General features: G+C 38.8%; 1 long non-coding RNA gene across 1 annotated transcript in view; it reads left to right on the top strand.

Moving 5' to 3' along the window:
* The window catches only part of LOC112847681 (uncharacterized), a 43,138-nt gene extending 18,899 nt beyond the window's left edge, over positions 1–24,239 (top strand). Inside the window, exons 2-4 of the long non-coding RNA XR_003221390.1 lie at positions 19,083–19,188; positions 23,093–23,236; positions 24,052–24,239. This is a non-coding gene — a long non-coding RNA (uncharacterized LOC112847681). The remainder of the gene's footprint in view (positions 1–19,082; positions 19,189–23,092; positions 23,237–24,051) is intronic.
* Positions 24,240–25,321: the final 1,082 nt, after the last annotated feature.

Here is a 25,321-nt window from a genome sequence, read left to right as displayed (position 1 = left end):
CAGGGCTGTGTGTGACTTTTTACAAATAGTGCTGATATGCCTTCTTATGTGTGCAGCTCACCCAGAGGAATATCACCACTAGACTGCAGTCTCTTGGCTTAACTCCTTTTACTGTCTGTCAATAGGCACAAAGGAGTGGACCACCTCTGAACACTGAACTTTATAGCACAGGTCTGGGCGGGTGCTTAGAGGGAATTACAAAGTTTTGCAAAATTGTGCTGATAGGGAAAAACTACAACTCATGGAAAGTGTAGACCTGGCCAATTGCCCTTTAAATTTTTGGACAAACACCTGACCCTTTCTGATATTGCACCTTGAAATAATGGTGATATTAAATCAGATATGTCAAGTGTTTGCAGTGCCCTTTATGATGAATGGGACAAACACGCAACTTTTCATGGTGTACTGTCGTTATGCTGCCAGGCATAAACACCTGAGATTATGAATATGATAACTCAAGAACATGACAGCATAGAGTTTTCAAATTGATATCACAGGTGCATCTACTAAAACTGACTTTAAATCTCAGAGACCTTTATCTAAGAGGTCAAGTTTTCTTAAAATCTTGTAAATGGAAAAACTCGTTAATGAGGGAACATAGGATCTTGAAATTGATACATAGGTGCATCTAATACAGATGGTTTACAAAATGTTGCAAACCACTGATTTTGCACAAACCAGCAAGATAAGATTTGACATTGGCCGGGCACAAAAACAGGATCTGTCTGTAAAAGCTTGAAAGGTTTTAAATGAATTCTGCTTTTATACATTTTCTTTTGGCAGCATTTGAACATAAAGTAACAATGAAAACAAAATGGTAAACAAAATGATCTTCATATCCAGCTGTGAACCACAGTAATGAAACCAAAACCCAGGATTAAACCTGGAATTGGCTCAGAAATCCTAAATCCTTCTTCATACTATAGGCCTCGGTGTTTTGACGCCAACAAGAAATACTTGAAAGATATTTGTCGTCTGTTTATTGCTGTTTATTGGGAGAGAGAACAGTTGAACCCATGCTGTAGCTCTTTTTTAGTGCAGTGGGGTTTCCTTGAGAATCTCTATATTTTGCTGCTGCTGTTGTGCTACCCCCAGAACCTTCTTCCACTTTGCTTCCAAATATTTGGTCTTTTAAAGGTTCTTGAACAGAGCTTTCTTTAGCCCACTTTGCCATAAGGCAGGAGCAGCAAATGCTTTTTCCCCCCTCTCCACTCTGCCAAAGTGCTGTTGCTTACTGAGAGCAGCCACAGGGTGTTCCTTCCCTACTAGATCCCTTTGCACTCAGACTCAGATTTTGAGGATAGCTTGCTCAAGGCAGACTTTAACATATTCTTCACATTTTTATTGTAGCTCTTACAGTACTGTGAGGATACTGGGGCCTTTTTGTTGTAATAGAAGCTTATTAGCTTTTAATTATAAAGTAATATTTATGTAACTATCTTATGTGAACAGTTGTTAAAGGATGGACATGATAAACATATGTTTACAGGTAGTAAGATTTAATGTGTAGATATTAGCATTTTATTGCTAGGATGTTAACACCAGTTACCAGTAAATTACCGTACTATGCAAATAGCTGACCCTGCACAGGTCACCAATCTGCCGCAGGACCAGTGCATACAGACAGTCAACTATTCATGCTCATGTTCACACCTATATGCAGTTTAGAAGCACCACTTATCCTAAAGTCATGCTTGTTTGTGGACTGTGGGAGGAACCCGGAGTACCTAAAGAAAACCCACGGGGAAAACATGCAAATCCCCCACACTGGATTAGACTAGATTACTGTACAGTGACATGGTTAACCACTGCACCACCATGCCACCCCCTAATTAATTGTATTTTACTCTGATATCACTTGTTGAATAACTTGAATAACTTTCTATAACCCTATTATTGCCCTGTCTCCACCTTATTACACTTCTATTACTGCATGAAATTTGGTTTGGGGCAGTAGTTGCACATGGGGAAAGCGTGCAGCAGGCAGCGGACATTATTATTCTCTGGATAATTACCTGTGCTGGTCTTACAGTGGTGCAGTCAGACATCACAAAGACTCAATACCAGGAATCTGCCATAGTAAAGACAAAACTTTAGGGTTGGAGTACATGTGCCAAAACAGATAATTTTACCAACCCTCTGTCAAGTCAATTTAATGAGGGTGATGTAGCTGCAGACCATAGGAGGAACATGCAGACCACTAATCACTAACCAAAAATGAGCCTCTACCCAGCTCTGTTCAGTCGACCATGAGCCAGAAGATAATAATCAATGTGTAAATTAGCACATAAAACAAAGACACTGTGTCACAGTTAATTTTCAGATGATGTTTGTCTTCACAACAAAACTAAGAAATTTTGAGGATAGACCAATTACAAAACTGCCATCCTTCATTACTGATGAAATTCTGATTAGGGTAGAAATATGACACCTGTTAAGTTTGACATGTTGAACTCCTTTAGTGTTGCCTTTGGGACTGTTGGTGCAGGATCTGAAACAACAGAGCATGGATCCAAAAATGCCCCAAATCCAACCATATAACATTTTAACTGTTATTTTATTCTCATACTGGCAATAAAGCCAACGTGATTTGAAAACACTTGGAGATGGCTAATTCTGCAAGTTTATGGTTTGGGTTTCATGAAATAATCCAAAAGATTTTTCCTTCTTACCATTTTGCCCTGCAAATGCGATACATTGTATGATGATTAAAACAAATGAGGAAAATAATTTCTTAGATTTTTTTTATACTGTCTTCCATGTCTCCTCCCTTAGTTCTTTAGACCTGAGCTGACCGCTGTCCATCCAGTCATGTGTTGTGGGTCTGGGGAGTGTTTGCAAATGTAGCAAACTGTAAAACCAAAAGCAAGTCTGAGATGAGTTTATTTTATGCTAGGTCAGCCCAAACACAACCCAGTGCGTGAGGTCAAATTAGTGAGGCCAAGGGGAAAGATAAACCCATCATACAATAAAACCTGCATCTCTGTGAGAAAAATCAAAAGCTGACGTCTACAAAACAAGTAAAGCTCCGCCCATAACAGCAGAGTCTGCATGCTGTACATGTTTCAAAGCTTCTCCCAATGTTCACTGAAGCCTATTAGTCCGAGGTGATGTCTGTATTTGCTGTGTTGCAGTTTGGAAAGGCATTACAAAATAAATTTGACCACTTTTTTTTCTCCACAGTTGGAGTCCTTGTGCAGTCTGTTTTGGACAGATGCAAGCTTTCACTATTAAATGTAAAAACTGAACTTTTTTATTTTTATCTTAACTCCAACTTAGACTCAGCAGTCCAAGGCCTCTGTGCTGTTTGCTTGAAAACAATTTAGTGCTTTGAAACCTAAAAAAGAGGATTAGACTCTCGTTATTCCTCATTGTAAAGAAGAGTTTGTAATTGAAGTGGGCTCTAGCAAGCAAGCTTTGTTATTTTCATGGTCAAATGTGTTACCAAGCATTTGGAACAACAGCAGGACACATATTTGGGCTTTAATAACTGTTTTATGTTGCATGTTGAGTGGAATGAATGCATTAGACTACTTTCTCCCTTCACCCAAATTTTGTGCATTATTATTTGCAAATTGCAGATTTACTGCAGATGTTGAAACTGTTTTTTTTTTTTTTATAAAGCTGCAATCGTTTAAAGGTCCATAACATAGGATTCCCTATTCTAGCCCTTTAATGCATCCTTTGCAGTGAATGTTTATTCAAATTTCTACCAAAACTGCATTGTTAAAAAAAGTAGCCAGGGGTAATTCCTAAACCTACAACATAAGCAGCAGGGAGGAGTCGGGGTCACCTGATTCAGTCCTAACTAAATGCTTTAGCAAAAAAGAAAGTTTTAAGCCTAATCTTAAATGTAGAGGGGGTGTCTATCTCCTGAATCCAAACTGGGAGCAGGCTCCATAGAAGAGATGCCTGAAAGCCTCTGCTCGCCTTTCTACTTTTAAATAGCCTAAACCACGAGCAAACCAACCGTCCGAGAGTGAACTGCTCTATTGGGCTGATACAGTACTATGAGGTCTGTAATATATGACAGGGTGTGATTGCCTTGTAGACCTTGTATGTGACGAGCAGAATTTTGAATTCAATTCTGGATTTAACAGGAAGCCAATACAGGAGAAATCTGCTCTCTCTTTCTAGTCAGGACATCCTGATAATAATGAATTACAGTAGTCCAGCCTGGAAGTAATAAATGCATGAACTAGTTTTTCAGCATCACTCTGAGACAGGATATTTCTAATTTTAGATATTTGTGCAAATGGAAGAAATCTTATATACTTGTTTAACATGCTCACTAAAACATATGTCCTGGTTGGAATGACTCCAAGGTTCCTCACAGTGTTACTGGAGGCCGTCCAGAGTAAATAAATGTTTAGATACCATATTTTTAAGAGTTTTAGGGCTGAGTACAATAACCTCAGTTCTATCTGAATTTAGAAGCAGGTTAGAGGCCATCCAGGTCTTTTTTTTTACAACATTCCTGACAAGGAGAAGCATGTATAATGTAAACAGAACTGGTCCTAGCACTGAACCCAGTGGAACTCCATCATTAACTTTATTAGATAGATATGATACAAACCACTGCAGTGCAGTACCTGTAATACCTACAGCATGTTCTAATCACTCTAATAGAATATTATGGTCGACAGTATCGACCTGAGGTCTAGCAGGACAAGCACAGAGATGAGTCCACTGTCAGAGGCCATAAGAAGATCATTTGTAACCTTCATTTTTTTGTTTGCTGTTTCTGTGCTGTGATGAGCTCTGAAACTGATCAACTGCAGATGAAAAGGAAGGTTGGAAATTGGCCTAAAATAATCTAAGACGGGTCAAGTGTTGGCTTTTTAAGTAATGATTTAATTACTGCTCCCCTAAAGGTATGTAGTACGTAGCATATTAATAGAGATAGGTTGATGATATTTAAAACTGAAGCATTAATTAATGTTGGGAGCTCTTCGACCGATCTGTAGGAGTCAGGTCTAAAAGACCAAATAAGTACTCAAAATGAATTTCATCAATTGATTACTGGTGTAATGTGAAATGAGTGTATTGTGATTGTGCCTTTTGTGATGACTTGTTGGGCAAGATTTGTGTCTAAAAGTGCTAAATTTGGCCTCTAGGCCACTTTAGGTTATAATCAGCTGGGGAAGTTCCAAAGTGGTATTCTACAAGAAGTCAAAGTCAAATAGCTTTACGATATACTATGCAGGTTTACATAAAATCTATATGATAAGATACATTCCTGATTGAACCTTTAAAGCTTTGTGCTTAATCAGCACCATACTTACACTTCTAATCAATGTTAACGTGGGTAGGGTGGGGACCAGCCTGTCTGACTGATTAGAGAGAGTGAGCTGTGTGATCTACGAGTCTCTGGGTTTCACAAATACCTCACAGTGGCTCCGTTGCCTGACAGGCTTCACTCATGATTCACACAGCTGGCATTGCAACACTCCCATGGGAAAAGTTCCTGCTGGGATGTCAAGTGTTTGCATCAGTTGTTTGTACTTGCAGACCTTGATAAAAGCCTTCATCACCTTCACCTCCTTCTCTATACTTTTTGACATAAATACCTTTTAAGTCTGGGATGCGTGCTCTGATTTAAATACAGTAGCATAACAAAGAAGGTGGAACTTGCAGTGTGAATAGTAGAACACTTGCACTGATGGTCTCTGAGAGTTTATTATTTTATGTTCTGGGCCATATGTGATAGACACAGGTGATATCAGTCACTGTTGCCAGCCTTTGCCAAATGTGTTGTTCTGATTTAAGTTGCCCATGCCTCTTTCAGTCCACTTCAGTATTTTTGGTCAAGAGAGAGTCTCCATAATAGAAAATCAGAAACTGGGGCACCCGTGTTTCTGCAACTCCTTATTGTGTATGTGTGAGACTAAGACCACATCAACTATTTATGATCTGCAGACCGCAACCTCATTCAGGCATACGTTCAAAAGAAAAGTAAGCAGCAGTCATTATACAGCTTGTGCTCATTATGCAGTATTGTACATTGATCCTGTTTTCATTTGCGAGATGTGTACTAGTTTGTATATAAATTAACACTGCGAGATACTTGGAAAGATTGGATGTTTTCACTAATGTATCATACTGATCATGCTCAATATGTCATCTGCAGAAGCAGGTCAATTATTGAGGGGATTTTATTTTTCTCTTCATGATGGTGGGAGTGATGGTACAAACTAGACTTTGCAGCGCCTGTCTGTTGGCACTTCAGTTTGAGTTTTCTTATATTTCTCTTGCTTTAACCTGTAAAAATTAGATTGTTTGGAACAGCATAGAAATGGTCTGTGTACAGTGTGCTGCCTCTCCAGTTGGAAACATATTATATGAGTAATTTATTTGCAATATACCTGCAGACCTCAAATTTGTAAAAGCAGGATATAAAACATGAGGCCAAAGGATGCAAATGTGTAAAAATTTTAAATTGTAGGTAACTGTGACATATGATGTGAAGGCAGTGGTGGTAATCACATCACACTGAGTGAGTATAGGATGTGCAAAGTTAATTTGCGCAGCTGATTAAATGTTGCAAGTTCAAGAACTTCAAAGACCTTCAAGTGTTCACAAAGTTTGCTGCAAAATGGGCTGAGCTGGACACGCTGCACTTCAGATTTGTAATAATTCACCCTGTGTGACACTCACAAACCAACTTTAGATGCAAAAGTTATTCATGAGAACAAAACATTGCTTTAAGACTGGTTCAAGACAAAACAATACGTTTGAATGGAAAAACTGAAAGACTGGCCAACATATGTTGTGTTGACATGCAGAACTGTGACCAACCTGAGTGTCGGTAAAATCACCGGAAAAAGCATTAAACTGGGAGCAGAAGAAGGAGATGGCACTGTGTCATGATGATACTGTAGCTTCCCACAGGAACCATTACTGGTGTACAGCACTTGCCATCAGTTGTACAAACACTGTTATGTTTAATGGGCTTAATTGAGCATATGAACAGAAGATAAGCTGCAAAAATGATCTATAAATATCCACCTTCAGTCAGAGCCTCTTTCATCACGCAGAGCATACACTTGCTTTACAACACTAAAGCATTTAGACATCTCTTAGTATTTTTGCTGAAACTAGACAATGTTTTAATGCTGTAATGTGTTTTGGTACATTTAAATATTAAGGCTTTGTCTGTGCAGTCTGTTTTACGGAATCTGGGTCTGTTTGTCCTTCTCAGCACACTGTTGTAGTTTTGTCTTGTGGGGATACTCTTTTTCCAAATGGTAGAAAATCTGTACCACACTTAAGGCTAGTGTAAGCAGTGACTCCTCTATGCATTTTGTAGATATTTACATATATATGAAATTTTGTTAAATAGACTGGTTCTTTTATAGTGCTTTCCTACTCTGAGCACTCAAAGCACTTTACACAACTTGTTCTTTCTACAATTTGCACAAGCATTTTTTCTAAGCTGTTACTAAGTGCTTCCTATCTTAAATTCACACACACATTTACACTCTGATGGATTCATTGGAGAACAACTTTGGGTTAGTATCTTGGCCAAGGATATTTGGCATGCAGACTGGAGCAGACTGGGATTGAACCACTAACCTTCTGGTTACTAGGTGACCTGTGATCTGCTGTTTAATTTTAACACATATATCTGCACACCTAACATTACCTACAACATACTTCAGTTGAACTGTATGCCCATACAAAAGCATGATGGAAACGGTAACTGTGCTATTGTACACTAATCTCTAATTTATGGTCATTTAAGATTGACCAAAGTGTCAAATGTTCAGTGGCTGTTTTAAGGAGGCTATTTTTGAAAATCTGGTTGCTTAGTAATAGAGGAGCTGAAACACTAATACAAGTGAGATATTTGACTTGTGATTTTATAATATAAAGAACTCACAAAGCATTAAAAAAAATTATTTGGATCATTTAACCCTCATGTTGTCCTGGGGGTCATTTTTAACCCCAGAGGACAAAAGGAGTATGGCAATCGGGAGGACATTACATTACATTTTTCTGACAACAGGTTTACACACTTTATAATGCAGTGGACAGTGAACCAGCAGCACGGTGATGCATTTCTTAGCACCGCTGCCTCACACACGATTACTCCAGCTTCCACCCAGTAACATACATGTAAGGTTAACTGGTTCGAAATTGTTGGATGTGGCAAACTGCTTAAAGTGTATAGAATAAAGCACTGTATGAACATACAGCTAAATGGGACTTGTGGTATAATCTTGTGTTTTTGAGTTTTGCTTTCACTTACTGGTTTCATTTGAACTAATTTTAGGTTTAGGGAATTAAACAAATCAGATTAAATTCAAACGGATAGCTAAAATTACATGGCAAATCCTGTCATGAGTCCTACACCATGGATGATACTAGAATTTACCTGTAATATCAAGATGTAACATGTGCCTACTGAAATCTGTCAGATTACCCTGTGTGCTAATCAGTATGTGACTACATCTTTGGCCAAATGTGTCTGAGAGCAGTCTGGCTGATTCTGTTTAATTTTGGTCTAGACTGAACGATGTCTGGACATGATATGCACCAGTGAACACTGTGAGTTAAATACCTCAACACATTTAAGACAAATTACTTTGAAATGTGAGACATTTACTTGGGAATGCTTAAACAATCTAGCAGCAGCAACATGTCAAAATGGCATCTTACATTCAAGCATTCTTAATTGTACAGTTAACACTAAGCTGAACATTGTAATGATAACATGATCATTGCCAGCATGCTGCAATGTGCATTTAGCTCAAAGCTGTCAGTTCAATTAAATTTTATTTATATGACACCAAATCACAAATAACAGTCACCTCAACCAACTACATTCTTTTATTGACACCTAAGAACAAGCACAGTGGGAAGGAAACATTCCCTTTTTAACAGGAAGAAACATCCAGCAGAGCTGTGATCGGGAGTGAGGAAGACAAGAAGAGTAGCAGTGATAAATAACTAGTGATTAAGTGCAAAGTCCTGGCAGCACGGTGCCACGGTGGTTTGCATTGTTGCCTCACAGCAAGAAGGTCCTGAGTTCAATTCCGCCATCAGGCCGGGGTCTTTCTGTGTGGAGTTTGCATGTTCTCCCTGTGTTTGCGTGGGTTCTCGCCGGGTAGTCTGGCTTCCTCTCACAGTCCAAAGACATGCAGTTAGTGGGGTTAGGTTAATTGAAAACACTAAATAGGTGTGAGTGTGGTTGCCTATGTGTTAGCCCTGCAACACACTGGTGACCTGTCCAGGGTGTACCCTGCCTCTCGCCCTATGACAGCTGCGACCCTGAAAAGGATAAGTGGAAGCGAATGGATAAATACAAAGTGTATAAACACATAGAGAGTTGGTGGGGAGTTTTAAGCCTAATCTTAAAAGTAGAAAGGGTGTCTGTCTCCTGAATCCAAACTGGGAGATGGTTCAACAAAGAGGGGACAGGAAATGGCTTAATAGACTGAAGAGTCCTCCACTGGCCAGTCACCCTGACTTCATAGAGGAGGAAGATGTTAGTCAAGCTAAACTGTCTAAAACATACATGTGTATGCATTATTGCTCCCACTCCCACCCTCTGTATTTACTAAATATAGAAACCACATGCACATAGTGTAGTATTTTGCCTTCTTTATACACCCTTTTTCTTAGTTAATATTTTATTTGTTATTTTTCTGATTCATTTTTTCTTTCTGACCCTTGTGCTTAAGTAACAAGTGAATTTTCCCAGTGAATGATGTTGCGAGGGCAGGTAGGCTTTATTTGTAACATAATTAAAAAATAATCAAACACTCTGTGCCGCCTTATTAAGAATCTGAAGAAGAGCAGAGCAGCGTAAAACCTGAGAGAGTGTTTATGTTTTCTGTCAACAATTATATTTAAAGAAGAGTGTGAGAAATGACACTGGCAGAGTCTCCAAACCTTGTCAGCTGCTGTCAGTGTACAACAGTTTTTATGCAGTTTTTCGGCTGTATTTATGCAGCTTCACTAGCAGAATTTCTCGAATGTGATGGAGCAGGTTATCTCAGTGTTTCACATTAGACTTTGCCAATTTAGGGCATTGTGATGTTTTATTGTGTTGCATTTTACATAGATGACAGATGCTTTTCACTCACTCACTGTCCTCATTCTGGCCTGCATGCTGTGTTCTTTCTAAGAAGCTATTACTCCATTGTCCTTGATACTGAAAGTGAGCTACAAACAATGACTTTCCTATGACTTATTATACACTAAGTTAAACTAAATGTCCCAAAGACCAAATGAACTGGGAGGATTATATAAATGACTCTGGTAAATTCTGCTGTGATTCTTTTCTTCTTTTTCTTTGGTCACTTTAGGGGTCAGCCAGAAACATGGATGTATAATAAAAATATATACATTATGCATATTGGGGCAGCTGAGACTAACCAGTTGGATGTCAGCGTATCCTGGGACAAGATACTAACCTCTGAGTTTCCCCTGATGCGTCCATCTGAGTGTGACCGTGTATGCAGATGTTAGACATGACACTTGGGTATAGAAAAAATGCCTATATGAAAGTGCACGTGATTGGATGAATGATGCTTGTTGTAAAAAGTGCTCCAAGTGCTCGGTGAGAGTAGAAAGCCCTATAGAGTAAGTCCATTTACCATATCACAAATTAAAAAATGCATGCACATACATAAATATGACAATTTAAAAATGTTCTTTATGAATGAGAGAATGCTTCTTAATAAATTTTTCCATTTGCATGAAGCATAGAACCAGATTTTGTCCATATGAATGGCGCACAGTCTTGTGGCATCGCCTTATAATGTAACGTCAAATCAGAAGCATACTGCAAACGAATCTTTGTTAAGGAGGACCATCCCACCTTGTTTTACAGGATACAGTGATCATGACAACAATATCACCTTTGACTGTGATACATGGAATAAAGCTTATGGGAGGAGCACGCAGATAAAAACTAATCAAGCTCAGATAAAACTGTAGAGTTTCCAGTCAGTTGACATTTCTCTTGGCCTCACTGTTATGAAGCTGATATTGACTTGAGAAATTGGATTCCTACCACATCCTTCAAGTCCCAGAACCAGGCACGCAGTCTCTCTCTTGTTCTATTGTGACAACACCTTCAAAAATCTCAATATTCAATAAATTTCACCATTTAAGACATAAGAAGTATAATAAGGCTGTAATATGTACATTATCTAAAGCTCATCTAAAGCCTGAGCTCTTGAGGTTGTGAAGTTTACTTGACATATTCAGTAATGTGCATACATTCTTATATTTGTACATTTATTTATTCTTATAATTCTCATATTCCTAATATTATATTTTGCTTTGTTTCTTATGTTATTGTATTTTGCACACGTCTGTTGCTTTTGAAGCTTGCACACAAGAATTTCACTCACATGTGCTGAACCAGTATACCAGTAATGTGACGTGACAATAAAAGGGATTTGATTTGATCAAAAACCTCAGACAATGTCACACAGCTCTGTGTGTGTGTGTGTGTGTGTGTGTGTGTGTGCGCGTGTGTGCGGGCGCTTACTACCAATAAGGAAAGAGGGCGAAAAAGTGCAACTGATACTTAAATATTGATACTGCAGAAAATGTGTTGTGCTTCATTTCTATTTGGATATGATCAATACCATCAGGGTTACTTTGGTACAAGCCTGTTATGCACTCACTAGTTTAAGCTTTGACAGAGCTAAAATTCTCAGTTTATGCTGAAGTGTTTTTAAATCTCACTGCAGCCTGTGATGTCTGTGACCCAAAACATTTGACTCCAGGGTCGTTCTTTTGGCCCTGCAGTTTTGGAAGTGTTACCGGCTGTTTCAGTCAGTAACTGTTTCAGGTGGAATGAAATGAAAACAGCCAAAGGATAAAACCTTAGCCTATGAAAAGACTTCTTTTTTTTTAGGTATTTTTTATTCTGAAAATTTTGCTGCCATAATTAAACATACTTAATGATTCCTTCATTGATGAAAACTTCATCAAGATGCAGTGATGTAAAATAATGACCTGGTATATTCCCTTGAGAAGTTCTTATGAGGTCAAGAAGGATATCGTTGAAGCGGTCATTTGCTGGATGTCTTTGGAACTTTTTTCCTGGGATTTGTCTACCCCTCAAGTAATTTTGCTCATTAGAGGATCAGCAGAGGGATGGCTATATTCCTCATGTTGTTGATTGTGTGACCTATAGAGATTTCTGTGCTGTTGTTCAGCCTGTTTAGCAAGTTTAATAAGAGCTAATATTTGAAATCCATTTGCAGTGAAATGCAAGAACCCCTTAATCAACAAAAGCAGCGAGTTTTAAAGATAGAAGGGACTTAAAGTGATCAATTTATTGACCAGGCTCCATCACCATCAATACCACCCCCTCCATCCTTAGCTCCCCTTCGTCTATAGGTGACCATTGATCAAGGCGAGATGAAGGGTGATTGGGTGGATTAGGGTGATTTCACAGATTGATGCATTGCCAGTTGAGCATTTAGCACTTAAAGGCACAGCGACAGAGGAAGAGGACGGGCTGCATAGGTCACTTAAGTTACCACACACCACCTCCACCATCATAGTAAAAGCTGTGTATTATTTTTTAAGCTACAGCTTTGAACTTGCAGAGCTGAAGTGAACTGCTAACAGTGCTGATTAGTAAAATGCCCAATTATTAATATTATTATCAACAAACAAGTCTTATCTCTTTTCTGAAGAATAGTTTCTAGTTGTGAAATACGTTTTATACTCATATTAATTTTGAATATTTCTCACCTCCAAGGATATTAGGTTGTGTCATTTAGGTAGCTGACAGTAGTTTAGCTTTTTAATTCTTGCTGCTGTTGCAACATAAAAAGCATCTCTAGTAGTAAACTGTGCGCTGCTCTGCCATCATTTGACTTTAAATTACCAAGTACCAGTAGTCTCCAAAGAGCACTTGGAGACCGCTGAATGGTCTTTTTTCACTGTCAGGAAACTGTAAGTTTCAATCACAGGGGAGCTGTGGCAGTCCAGAGAAGAAGACCCAGAAGAAGACACAGTAAGCAGATTGAAAAAGCAACAAGCGAGCTTTAATTAATGTGTCGCGGCTAAATACAACAAAACAAATCCAGTACCAGTACCAAAAAAAGAAGATTTATTCATAACACACGGGAAAAGACCCAGGGAAACCGAGTTAACGATAAAAAAAATAACGTTAAAAACCCTGAGAACCATCAATTTCACAACCGAGCCTCAACTCTCGCGGCCCGGTACCAAACGACTCACGGGCTGGTACGTCATATATATCTATAAAGGGTTCCTGCAAAGTGTATGTATATATATGTATACAATGTGCAATGTCAGCAGTGGCTCTGCAAGTTATTCACAGGTGCAGTTTTTTCATGTTAGTTTACATTGGAAATGTTAATTTTTAGACAATTTTTTTTTAAATTTTAATGATATTTTACATATTTTAAAATAACAGCCGTGTTCTGTAAAATATATATGAAAAATTGTGCTAAAATACAGATTTCTTTACAGTGTACTTTAATTACTGTGAAACTGTGAAAGACGTGTTTGGTTTGTGTGCAGCTAAGTAAATGAAAGTCTTAGGATTCCTGCCGTCTTCTGTGAATGTTTCCTTTCTGGTTACAGTAACAGAATCTTCTTTCTTTCCAATAAAAACCTGCTTGTACTTCATGCTCCACAAAAACCTGCATATGCAGCTTTTACAACCCCAACCCTGTCATCACTGATCTATACAAAGTAATCCACCAAGGTCACACTTGAATTTTTAGAATAAAAAAGAATTAAAATCACAAGTCAAAAGCAGACATTCATTCATGGTTTCACCATAACTGGAAAACATTCCAGACCGAATTGAATTTGTTTTGTTTGAAAGCTGTTTGTTAAACAATATTTAATACTTTGCAACTTGAGTTGGTTTGTGTGCAGCCTGACAGATTGTTGGTAGGCACAGAACTATGACACAGAACATAATAAACTGTCTTTACCAGTCACAGTAGTGGAGCTGGTACTGTTTTTACTTTGTGTTTGTGTGTCCTTAAGGCAAAATGTGAACCTGAAGACACTTGCTGTGCTTTATGTTTCCCCGTCTCTGCAGAGCCACTGAGCAAGATACATTCAGAAAACTTTACAGGTGTGTAGTTCAGATCAAAATGAGGACTGTGTTTAAAAATTTATATTATTCGACCCAGGAATACTGAGTACTTATATAGCCAGAGATGATCTTGCTGTGAAATTGCACCAGCCATGACACCCTTCAATATACTGATTGATGACAACTCGAGTCATTACAACATTATTACGTGAATTCCTGCTCCAGAGCGTGTCTCCATGAACATAGCAATACCAGCTATGCTGTTGTGGCAGGTAAAAATTTACTAATGACCTCTGACTACTCATGGATGTGAACTTCAGGATGCTGACAGGTATTACAGTTATATGGATGTGATTCAGGCAGAGATCCCAGTTTGTGTTTTTGGACTTGGGCTTCCAGTGGTTCTTCATTTTTAAAAATTGGGTCATTTAAAAAAAAAAAAAATCATAAACATACCTCAAATGTTGTCCTCTGGATGGCTTGTAAATGCTTCAGGTGCAGCAGACAAAAACAGACAAAAAACTTGGTGAATAGGATGGGCATCTTCGAATGATGTATTTTAAAGGTACGCAACAGAATCTGATGGCAAAAGAACAAAGATGTATGACACATGAGCGTTTCTGCCATTTGTCTCTCAGTACAATCCTTAGAAAACCTCTAAATATAGCTGTGACTTTCAGTGTATGCCTGTATGTTTCCCCAGTGCTGCGTAATAAATTAGATCCACTTCCTCTATAAACTCATAATACTAGTGTCTGTAGCTCTTCCCTGCAACTCTGTGTATCCTCACTATCTGATAGCGCTGCGCTATAAAACGCTCATGATGAGACATTCATCAAGGCTGGGGAAATATTGTTACTAACAAAAACAGTGTTTTTATTGATTTTTCTGTCACTTTGAATTTGTCGTTATGAGAAACAGTAACCACTGAAAACAAAGCCAACACATGTCACTGACAGAAAAAAAGGCAGTAATGTATTATGCAGAAGATTTAAGAACTAAAGTTTCAGTTTCAGTTTTCAGTTTTCAGTTTTATTTGTCATATGCAAGTTAGCACAGGGTCAACATCGCAATGAAATGTGTTTGACGAGCAGCGGTCTCTCAGCAGCATGATACAGTAGGAAAAAATATAATAAAATATAATATAATAAAATAAAATAACAAATAGAAAAATAGTAAAGAACAAAATATTAGAGAGACATGGTAAAAGAGAAAAGATGACTAAATATATATGTATCTATAAATATAAATATATGTACACTAGTGATTAAATAAGAAAATCTTGAAAAGAAATATGACGGGAGGGCAGATGGGATATTGCACAGGAATGAGCAGCAGAAAATTACAGTATTGCACTTTTTAAATATAAATATCAATAACAATAAAGTGAAGTGACCAGTGCAGATTAAACAGAGTACTTGTGAAGCTGCAGGGTAGCTTCTGAGTCCTGTGTTGTGTGTGTTTAAGTGTTGTGGTTGATGTGTCGTATGGCTTGGTGGTAAAAACTGTTTTTAAGTCTTGTAGTCCGAGCAGACAGACTCCTGTAACGTCTGCCAGATGGTAACAAGGAGAACAGCTGATGTGCTGGGTGGCTGTGGTCCTTGATGATGCTGTGTGCTTTACGGAGGCATCGCTGGTGATAAATGTCCTGAATGGCAGGAAGCCTCGTGCCAGTGATGTGCTCTGCTGCCTTCACCACCCTCTGTAGTGATTTACGGCTGCTGGCAGAGCAGCTTCCGTACCAAACTGTGATGCAGCTCGTCAGCAAGCTCTCAATTGCACACCTGTAGAAATTTGAGATGATGCTGGCGTTCATGCCAAACCTCCTCAGCCTCCTCAGGAAGTAAAGCCGCTGGCGAGCTTTCCTGATAGCAGTGTCTGTGTGAAGGGTCCAGGAGAAGTCCTCAGTGATGTTGACTCCAAGGAACTTGAAGCTGCTGACCCTTTCGACCTTGACACTGTTGATGTGGATGGGCTGGTGTTCCCTGACTGGTCGTTTCCGGTAGTCCACTATCATTTCTCTAGTTTTGCTGATGTTGAGAGTCAGGTTATTTTCCAGGCACCACTCGTACAGTGCCATCACCTCCTCTCTATAGGCCGTCTCATCATTACCTGTGATGAGGCCTATGATGGTTGTGTCATCAGCAAACTTGATGATGATGTTGGACTCATGTTTAGCAACACAGTCGTGTGTGAACAGGGAATATAGGAGGGGGCTAAGCACACAACCCTGTGGCGTACCTGTGTTAAGGATGAGTGATGAGGAAGTGTGCTTACCAACTCTCACCACCTGGGGCCTGTTTGTGAGGAAGTTTAGAATCCATCTGCAGATCGGTGTTCCCAGCCCAAGGTCGACGAGCTTCGTGGCAAGTTTTGAGGGGATGATGGTGTTAAATGCCGAGCTGTAGTCGATGAAGAGCATTCTTGCATATGTATTCCCTTTCTCCAGGTGAGTGAGGGTGGTGTGTGTTGCCAGGGCGATGGCATCCTCTGTGGCTCTGTTTGTCCGATAGGCAAACTGAAGAGGTGCAGATGCTTCCAAAACCAATATATTAAGTCGTTTTCATTTTTCAGTTAATTTTGAAGTGCAATAATTAGAAAAAAGCTACTTCAATTTGCTGCCGTTAAACTAGTTTTCATGTCAGCTTTTGAAGCTGCAGCAGTCGATATGAAGTTTTTAGAATCATGGGAAAACGTGCCACAGTTCTGTGCATTTAACCCAGCGGTCCCCAACCTTTTTTGCACCACGGACCGGTTTAGTGCCAGACAATATTTTTACGGACCGGCCTTTAAGGTGTCGCAGATAAATACAACAAAATAAAATGATACGACCAAGACAAAAACTGTGGTATTTTGTAAATATAATAATAAATGCAAATTCACTGTGTAATTGTGTAACTGTATTAGCAGCGTCCTCCTGAAATGCACCAACAACACTGAGAGTAACATCCTCCTCTCTGCACCTTAATGCTCTCTGGTCGCTATGGTAATGCGTAAATATTTCTTTCAAAATAAGACACACAACTACAACACGGGAAAAGACCCAAGGAAACAGAGTGCCCCCAGCAGCCTAAGCTTATTAGAGCATAACTAAGGCAGGGTCCAGGATCACCTGATCAAAATCCCAAGTCCAAAACTGGAAGCTGGTTCCACAGAAGAGGAACCACGAGTATCCAGCAGCTTCTGAGTGAATTGTAGTATCGGGGTGATATGGTACTATGAGATCTTTAAAATAAGATGGGGCCTGATTATTCAAGACCTTATATGTGAGATGAAGGATTTTAAATTGAATTGAATTTAACAGTGAGCCAATGAAGAGAAACCAAGTCGGGAGAAATATGCTCTCTTTCTCTTGCATATCATGTTTTCTGTCTTATTACCTTAGACTTGTTATTTTTGGATTGGGGTACCAGGGGGCATCAAATCATTTGTTCATCATTGTTAACCTTCCCTTTCACATAATAATACTTACCTCTCTTATGCACAGTCCTTTGCTTTGGATGGTTCAGCCTAGGTACTTAAACTCATCTACCTTCACGCGCTCTACGCCTTGCACACTTTCTGCTCCTCACATTTTCAAAACAGGCTTGTTCCTTTTGTTGTTGTTGTTTTTCCATCACTGTGTGCCTTTAAACATCAAACCAATTCCAGCCTAAATGGAGGGAACATGATGCATAAAAGACAATCCTACTGGGTATCCATCATCAAGGCGTATCATATACAAAGGGATGAAAGAGGCAAAAACATAATTATTAGACTCCTGTTTGACCTCATCTATCAACCTGTCCACCATCACTGCAAACAACATGGCTCAGAGTCACTCCCACCTTAAACCCATGTGTCACTCCTGCCCCACACCCCACCACACTCATACATGTCCTGCACAAGCCTCGCATACTTCTGCCACTCCTGACTTCCTCATGCAGTACCACAGTTTTTCTCTTGGCACGATGTGGGTGTGTGTATGTGTGTGTATATCATATTAAAGTAACAAGAATCTGTCAAATTAATGGTTATTACAATGTAGTTACATAGCCCTGGCTAGCTTCTCAGTTTTCTGATAGTTCAGTGGAATCCTAGTTGTACAAATATTAGGTAGTTTAAAAAGTCCAAAAAGGTTGTATATTTAATGCAGATCAAATTCAGTTTATAATTTAGGGTTCTGTCTAGTTCCTGGTAGACTGTTTCACAGTTTCAATCTAGTACTTTAAGAGAAACAGTAATTATTAGACACTATTGTGTTATTCTATTAAATGAACACTATAGGCAGGACAGGACTGTTAATGTTTTCCATCTACCTCTAGCATTAGCATTATTGTTTTGTTATTAGCCATTGCCACTAGCTGCTATCTTATTCATGGCATGGAGTCGATCCTGTTCTGCACACACCCATTCATTTTGTTTTAAGACTCCTCGCTGTACCTTTGGCTGAAGACAAATCTATATAAATCTTGCTGGATGTGTGCAGAATGATTCGGGGCTGATCAGACACCTAAATGATGGTGCTTTATGAGGGATAAGAATCTACTGAAAGTGTGTCAAACTATCCCATAGCTCTGTATATCCACACACCGCTTTACTGCAGACACACGTTATAATTCACATTACTGTAGTTCTTTGGTTCTGATGGTTTTTAATGTTCATAAAACTGATAAAATATGACAGAGCTCAGGTAAAACTATTGCTGACTGAATGTTTGATGGTTTTGACTTATCTTACAGTTTAATCCTAAGGAATATCAGATGGAAGCTCAAATGTATGTGCTGAAATTGAATTAATTAGAGGAAGTGAGTTCTTTGCAGTTTTGGTGTCCTTATGTACATTTGACTACAAGGTGATGATTTAGACGTTGTGGTGGAGCACTTGATAAAACTAAAGTATGAGGGATGAAACATCCAGTGAAAGCATATAAGAACATACATTTTCCGTTCTTGTTGTCCTAGAAGGAAATTAATGAAATCTTCTTCTCACTGTTCAACTTCATTTATGTAATAAATATTTGTTTTTTTGTGTCTTTGTCTTAAAACAGGCATTCTGAGGTCCATTCACCACCATCCAATAGTGGGTCGTTTTTTCCTGTAATAGAAATCTGTTTGACAACATTTCACCATCCATCACACCCAACCTTGTTCAAGGTAAGCAGCACCATAGGTAACACTTCTTTATTCTGATATTTGTAATATTCTAATGAGGCAATACTTTAAAATTCAACCCTTGTTATGCTATTTTTTGTTTAGCTTTGGTTATATATTAAAATGAAAATACTTTAACTTTTCCTAATGGCTTAAACAGTGTGTTGGTTGCTTTCACAGTTAGAGGTCATGTGTGTGTGCTCTGTATATTGATTGGCCTGGGTCATGTTTACCTTTACCACATATAAGCATTAGCATTATAGGACAGGATAAAATATCAGTATGGAAATATATTGTATTGGTTCCTGTATCAATACTTTATTGATCGACTGCTTTAGGACTCCGTGTGCTTGCCCTAATAATATGAATGAATGTAAAGTGAAAGGAAGCACACTATCCTGGTAAAGAAAAGGAGTATAAAATATTATCAAGATACACAGTATCACTACACAGCAGTTTTGCAGTACTTTTTATATTTGAGGACAAACATCCATCCATCCTTTTTCTGCCTGTTATCCGAGTTCAGGTCACGGGAGTAGCAGCCTGAGCAGAGAAGGCCTGAAGGCCAAAGTCCTCACCCCATCTCTAAGAGAGGCCAGCCACTCTCTGCTCTGCTGCCTGGTCTTTACTCTGGATGGTCACGTTTTGTGGGGGGGTAAAATCCAATTTCAGTTACACCCTCAAATCTTTTTGAGTATGATGCTACAAGCTTGACACACCCCTTTTTTGGGCAGTTTCTCCTGTTCTCCTTTATAGATTCTCTTAAGCACTTTAATTTTGGATGGGGAGCACACAGCTATTTTCGTATCTCTTCAGAGATGTTCAATCAGGTTCAAGTCTGGACTCCGGCTCGCCCACTCAAGGATATTCACAGAGTGGTCCTGAGGGCACTCCTTTATTATCTTGGCTGTGTGCTTAGGGCAGAAATGGTTTCAGCATCGTTCCCCAGATCTGTGTCCTGAAACATTCCTGTACTGGAGGTCTACAAACAGTTCCTCATACTTCATCACTTGGTTTGAACTCTGACATGCACTGTCAACTCTGGGACCTTATATAGAAAGATGCCTTTCCGAATCATGTCCAACCAACTGAATTTGTCACAGGCGAAACATCTGACAGGTGATCAGTGGAGACAGGATGGACCTGAGCTCAATTTTGAGTGTCATGGCAAAGGCTGGAAATACTTATGTACGTGTTATATTTTTGTTTTTATTTTTAATACGTTTGCAACAATTTCAAGCAATTAAAAAAAAACTTATGGAGTGTTGTGTGAAATGAATTGATTCCATTTTGGAATGAGGAGTAACAAAATGTAATTAGTGGGTTTATGTGTTTTTCTGTAATGTTACCAGCAGAATGATGGAGGAATTATAAAGCACAGAAGGGAATAAACTGGGTGACAGACCCATGTAGCATGAGAGTCACTTCTGCTGAACAGGCGTCTGTGTTATCCATGTTACAAAAGAAATCAGCACCAGGGAAGAAAACCTAGTTATCTTGTCTTTTAATCACTGGTAGCTTTGTTGTTTCATCCATTTATATGTTTTTCTTGTTATTACACTTGACCAATTTGTCCCATCTCGGATGTGAGTGATGTAGCTGTTGACATTAAACTAATGTCATCACTGTCCATTCATTATTCACTGTTTCAGTGTAGTCACAGCTGTCTGCAACAATGTCCACATAGCAGACATCTGTAAAAAACAAAAACTTGCTTGTCTGACTTCTCAGCATCTTCTCATGGCACGGCTCATATCACACTAATGGGAACACTCCACCAGTTGTCCACAAACGAACATTCAATTGTCATTCTTTTACATGACAGGGTGGCTGGGAGAAATTGGTTTGCAACACCTCCGTCACTCATTTATCCATTCATCATCGCCGTGATTTTCCTGGGCTGTCAGTGTGTGCGCCTCTGAAAAGGCCTGATGTCATGAGGAAAGGGTCTGCTGTTGGATTCTATGTCACTGTCATCCCACAGCTGCCATCAACAATGCTCCCAGAAAACATTAATTGTGCAAACACTCAGAGGATGTAGGCTCCTCGGTGGAGACGTTCATCCTCTCAGGCTGCTAACAGTTTAGACTGACAGGAAAAACTTGTGGTAATCATTGTGCTGGATATTTTTTTGCATTGAATTGTACCATTGCATAACAAAGGCGATACATCTAGCGGTGAGAAATTACACTAAATTAATGTTAGTGTAATTTATGGGCACTGAAATTCTGCAATTTTTGCACTTTTTAGGGAATAAATGACAGTTTCCTTTATGGTTGTAGTGACAGACACACGACCCTACAATGAGTTGTTGGATTTCCTCAATGGCGTTCTCAGCATTGCAAGCTTGCTCTACTATTTAATTTTGCATAGTACAGGAGATTTCTGCATTTCTACACTCTTTTCTTTTGATATGTATTTTTCTGTCTTTCCCGTGCTGTACAGAAAATTACAGTGGATCGCCCCAAACACAACTTTTGCTACCTTGTGAATTGGTTGTTATATCGTTCTCATCTTAAGAAATGTCAGTATTTACTCCCTCGTTGTGCTTTTCTTGTTTCTTTTTGTTCCGTGACTTTACCCACTGAATCTGACATCGAGTTGTCGTTCTGGCGTGTGTCAGTTTTTCAGCACGTGTCACAAATATTTTATCAGTGCTCTGAAGCACTTTTGCAAATTACCGTAATTACACTTTATACTAGTTTGAACACACTTCTTGAATAATCATATGTTGAATAGTTGCAAAGCCTGTTTTAATGCTAAGCATTTTTGTTTAGAGGGAAGACTGAATGGTAGATGTTCACTTTCATACATAAATACATAAAGACAAGATGTTGTGGTGTTTTTAGAGCAAATACAAAGCATGGTTGCTCATGCAAAATCAGCCACTGGAGTGTCTTTGGAGTTTTTCGTGAATCTCTTTGTTAAAGTTGAGTTGAATGATACAAATCCAACTGCTCACAAGAAGGCGAGTTTTTCAAAAACGGTGTCAAGCGAATGGATGCTTTATGACGCATGTCAATTGGCACTAAATGGGTCGATCTGCATCCTTATTTAGACTGTTTATGTAATCATATGTGCAAACGCTGAACACACAGTAACACAGTAACCTTTCTTTATGTGTCTGTCTTCTCCTTCTCATGCTTAAAGTGAAATTACAAGTCAAACACTCAAAAGACACCAGTATATCTTACCTATTATATCCAATATTAGGGTTTGAGAAAGGATGTTTTTGGATTGATTTATATATGTTACTGTTGGGCTTTATGGGCTTCCTTACAGGAATCCCTGCTGCTCTTTGAATAGGAGGGTTAACTTTCCTATACCCCAGAAAACCTGTTCTTATTCTGCTCAATATGCTACTTACCATTCATTTGAACATGTTTCTCTGCCATTGCTTTAACAAGCCAGCCCAGCTAAGACGAGCCTGTTTTATCCCCAATTCAATCTCCAAAGATTCAGAACAAGCACAGGAAAAATCATTACAAGGGTGGTTTTGTGTAACCCTTTACGTGGTGGAGGGGAAATCTCAGAACTACACCATTATTCTCCTTAAATATTAAAATTCACTTTGTGTGTCACAAGCTATTGCTATTCGCATGTGTTTCTGTAAGTTACACAGTTACAGTGAGCTGTTGAGACCACCATGTATTTGGGCCTCAGCTAGGTGAATGACATCATTTGAAATTTTGGGTGGAAATGACTGTAGATTATATACAATGTCAGTTATGTATTTAAAAAATGTTAATCTTGGTAGTGTTCTGTAACTGTTCCTGTCAAAATATCCTTTTAAATCCAGTGCAGAAGAGACAAAAAGCAGCATAGACGTGTTAAAAGTTATCAAAACATAAAGTATAAATGGTGAACTCGTGTTCCTCACTGTTTTCGTTTCCTTCCCTGAGGACAGAGGGAGGAAACGAGGGAGGAGGAGGACGATGGGTACCGATGGAGTTTCTCCCCAAGCTCTCCTGTGGCTCAGCCTGAGTGGTTTGAGCTCCCTGGTGTCACCCCTAAACCCCGATGATCCCAATGTGTGCAGCCACTGGGAGAGGTATGTTTCCCCAGTTGAGTCTATTCAATATTCAAAATGATATTTAACAAAAGAAATACTGCCGTGAACTAATGGACTGCCGGCCACAAATCAAAGCTGAGGGTTTGCCAATAATCAAATGCAAAAGGGAAAAGGTTTACTCCTGGGGACATATCGAGGCTGTAAATTCAAAGAGATGGTAATGTGACTGCTTGAGTGGTCTCAGCACTCAGCAGTATGTTGGGTAAAAGCACGATGCCGTTTCTGATGAGAGCTAGGGAAAGTGCAGGTGCTGTGATCGATAATGTCTCTGTGTAATCAGTAGGAATTGTGCAAATGGATATTACCGCTGATGATTATTATAGTTTTGACTTCTCGCTAAAGGTTAGACTCAGTTCAGTAACCTTTGTTCAACACAATGAAAACACAGAGCGAGCTCGCTGCCAGCTACGGAGGGTAAGAAAGATGAGTTTCTTAAAAACAACCTGAGCGGTTGTGAACTTTAAGGAAAGTAAATGTTTTTTCCCCAGATGACTCAATGGCTATTAAACATTTTTCATATTTAAAAATTAGATTTATTCTAACTGTTGTATTTATAATGAGATCAGTGCTTGACATCCTAATAACCTGCTTTTGGATATTATTGACTAGTTGAGGGAAAAAAAAGGTTTCTATTGTGAAGTTGGACTTACATTTATGTTATATTTGATGTTTGCAGTTAATACAAAAATGTATTTTAATATATTACATTTAATATTCGTGTATTTGATAATGACAAAAGTTTATCCAGAATTAGAAATTCATCCTGTCAAGCTGTTTTTTTCCTGTTCCTCTAGTTATGCAGTGACTGTGCAGGAGTCTTATGCCCATCCATTTGACCAGGTTTACTACACCCGATGCACCGACATCCTCAACTGGTTCAAATGCACGAGACACAGGTATGCACAAAGCAACTCTCTTTGTTTAAAGCTGCAGTATATTACTGTTTTAATTCCTTTAACATTTAATATTTTAGGGATTTTAAAAGAAGCTTTTTAATCTGCTAATTTTGTTCTGCCTGAAAATACAAAGAATTATTTCACGGTAAGACTATAATTGTGAAAGTAAAAATACTAGAAATGAAAGCTACAACTAAATAACCTTCAGCATTGATAAATAAATATGATCAATGACTTAAAGGTATAATATATACATTTTTTCCAGTAGACTAATGAACATATTTTGCTAATGTGTCAATTATCCTAAATGTTTCATTCTGTGTAGCTGTTTGTTTCAGTGACATTTAGATTGAAAGGCAATAGCAATGTTTAACAATCTTAAAAATAACTTTTAATCAGATTCTTTTGATGTTAAATAAAAATGCTGGGCTAAACTAAACTAAACTCATCGTATTTGCTGTAGCTGATGTTAACTACATAAGTCAAAGCTCAGGATTCTGATATCACTAACAAATTGCATTATGGGACCATTGCTCATGCAAGTCTAAGTTGTAAACATGGACAATACGGAGACAGATGTTGCTTCTGGGTTTAAAACTCATCAGAAGATGAATCACCATTGGAAGCAGCAGCAAAGAGCTAAGGAAGGTCACTGAGTCAATAACTCATGGCTTAGATAGTAATTGTCTACCAATTGCTACCATACTGGTAAGTAATAATAGTAACACATTTAACTGTTTTATTTACATTCAACAGGATTATTGCTATGCTACCAGTGATGGGAATAACGGCGTTACAAGTAACGGCGTTACTAACGGCGTTACTTTTTTCAGTAACGAGTAATCTAACTAATTACTATTCCTATCGTTACAACGCCGTTACAGTTACTAACAAGGAAACGCGGTCCGTTACTATTTTTCAACAAACAGACGGTTGAAGCTGTGTTCAGCTTACCGCATCTTATATCAGCTGCACGGAAGTAGCTGTAAGTAATCTGGACACTACAGCTTTAAGCAGCTGCGCGCTCCCGCGGACGGTAATCAATATCACTGTCTAGCACAACACCTGGAGCTCAGGGGGCAAAACAATCGAGTGCTGCTGTTTGACTGAGGAAGAATAAAGTAGTCGTGGTAAATCACTTGACCACTTAAAGACAAAGCAACAAGGT

The sequence above is a fragment of the Oreochromis niloticus genome, linkage group LG1, assembly GCF_001858045.2.
Source record: "Oreochromis niloticus isolate F11D_XX linkage group LG1, O_niloticus_UMD_NMBU, whole genome shotgun sequence".
NCBI lineage: Eukaryota > Metazoa > Chordata > Actinopteri > Cichliformes > Cichlidae > Oreochromis > Oreochromis niloticus.
This window is presented reverse-complemented; position numbering and strand designations above follow the sequence as displayed.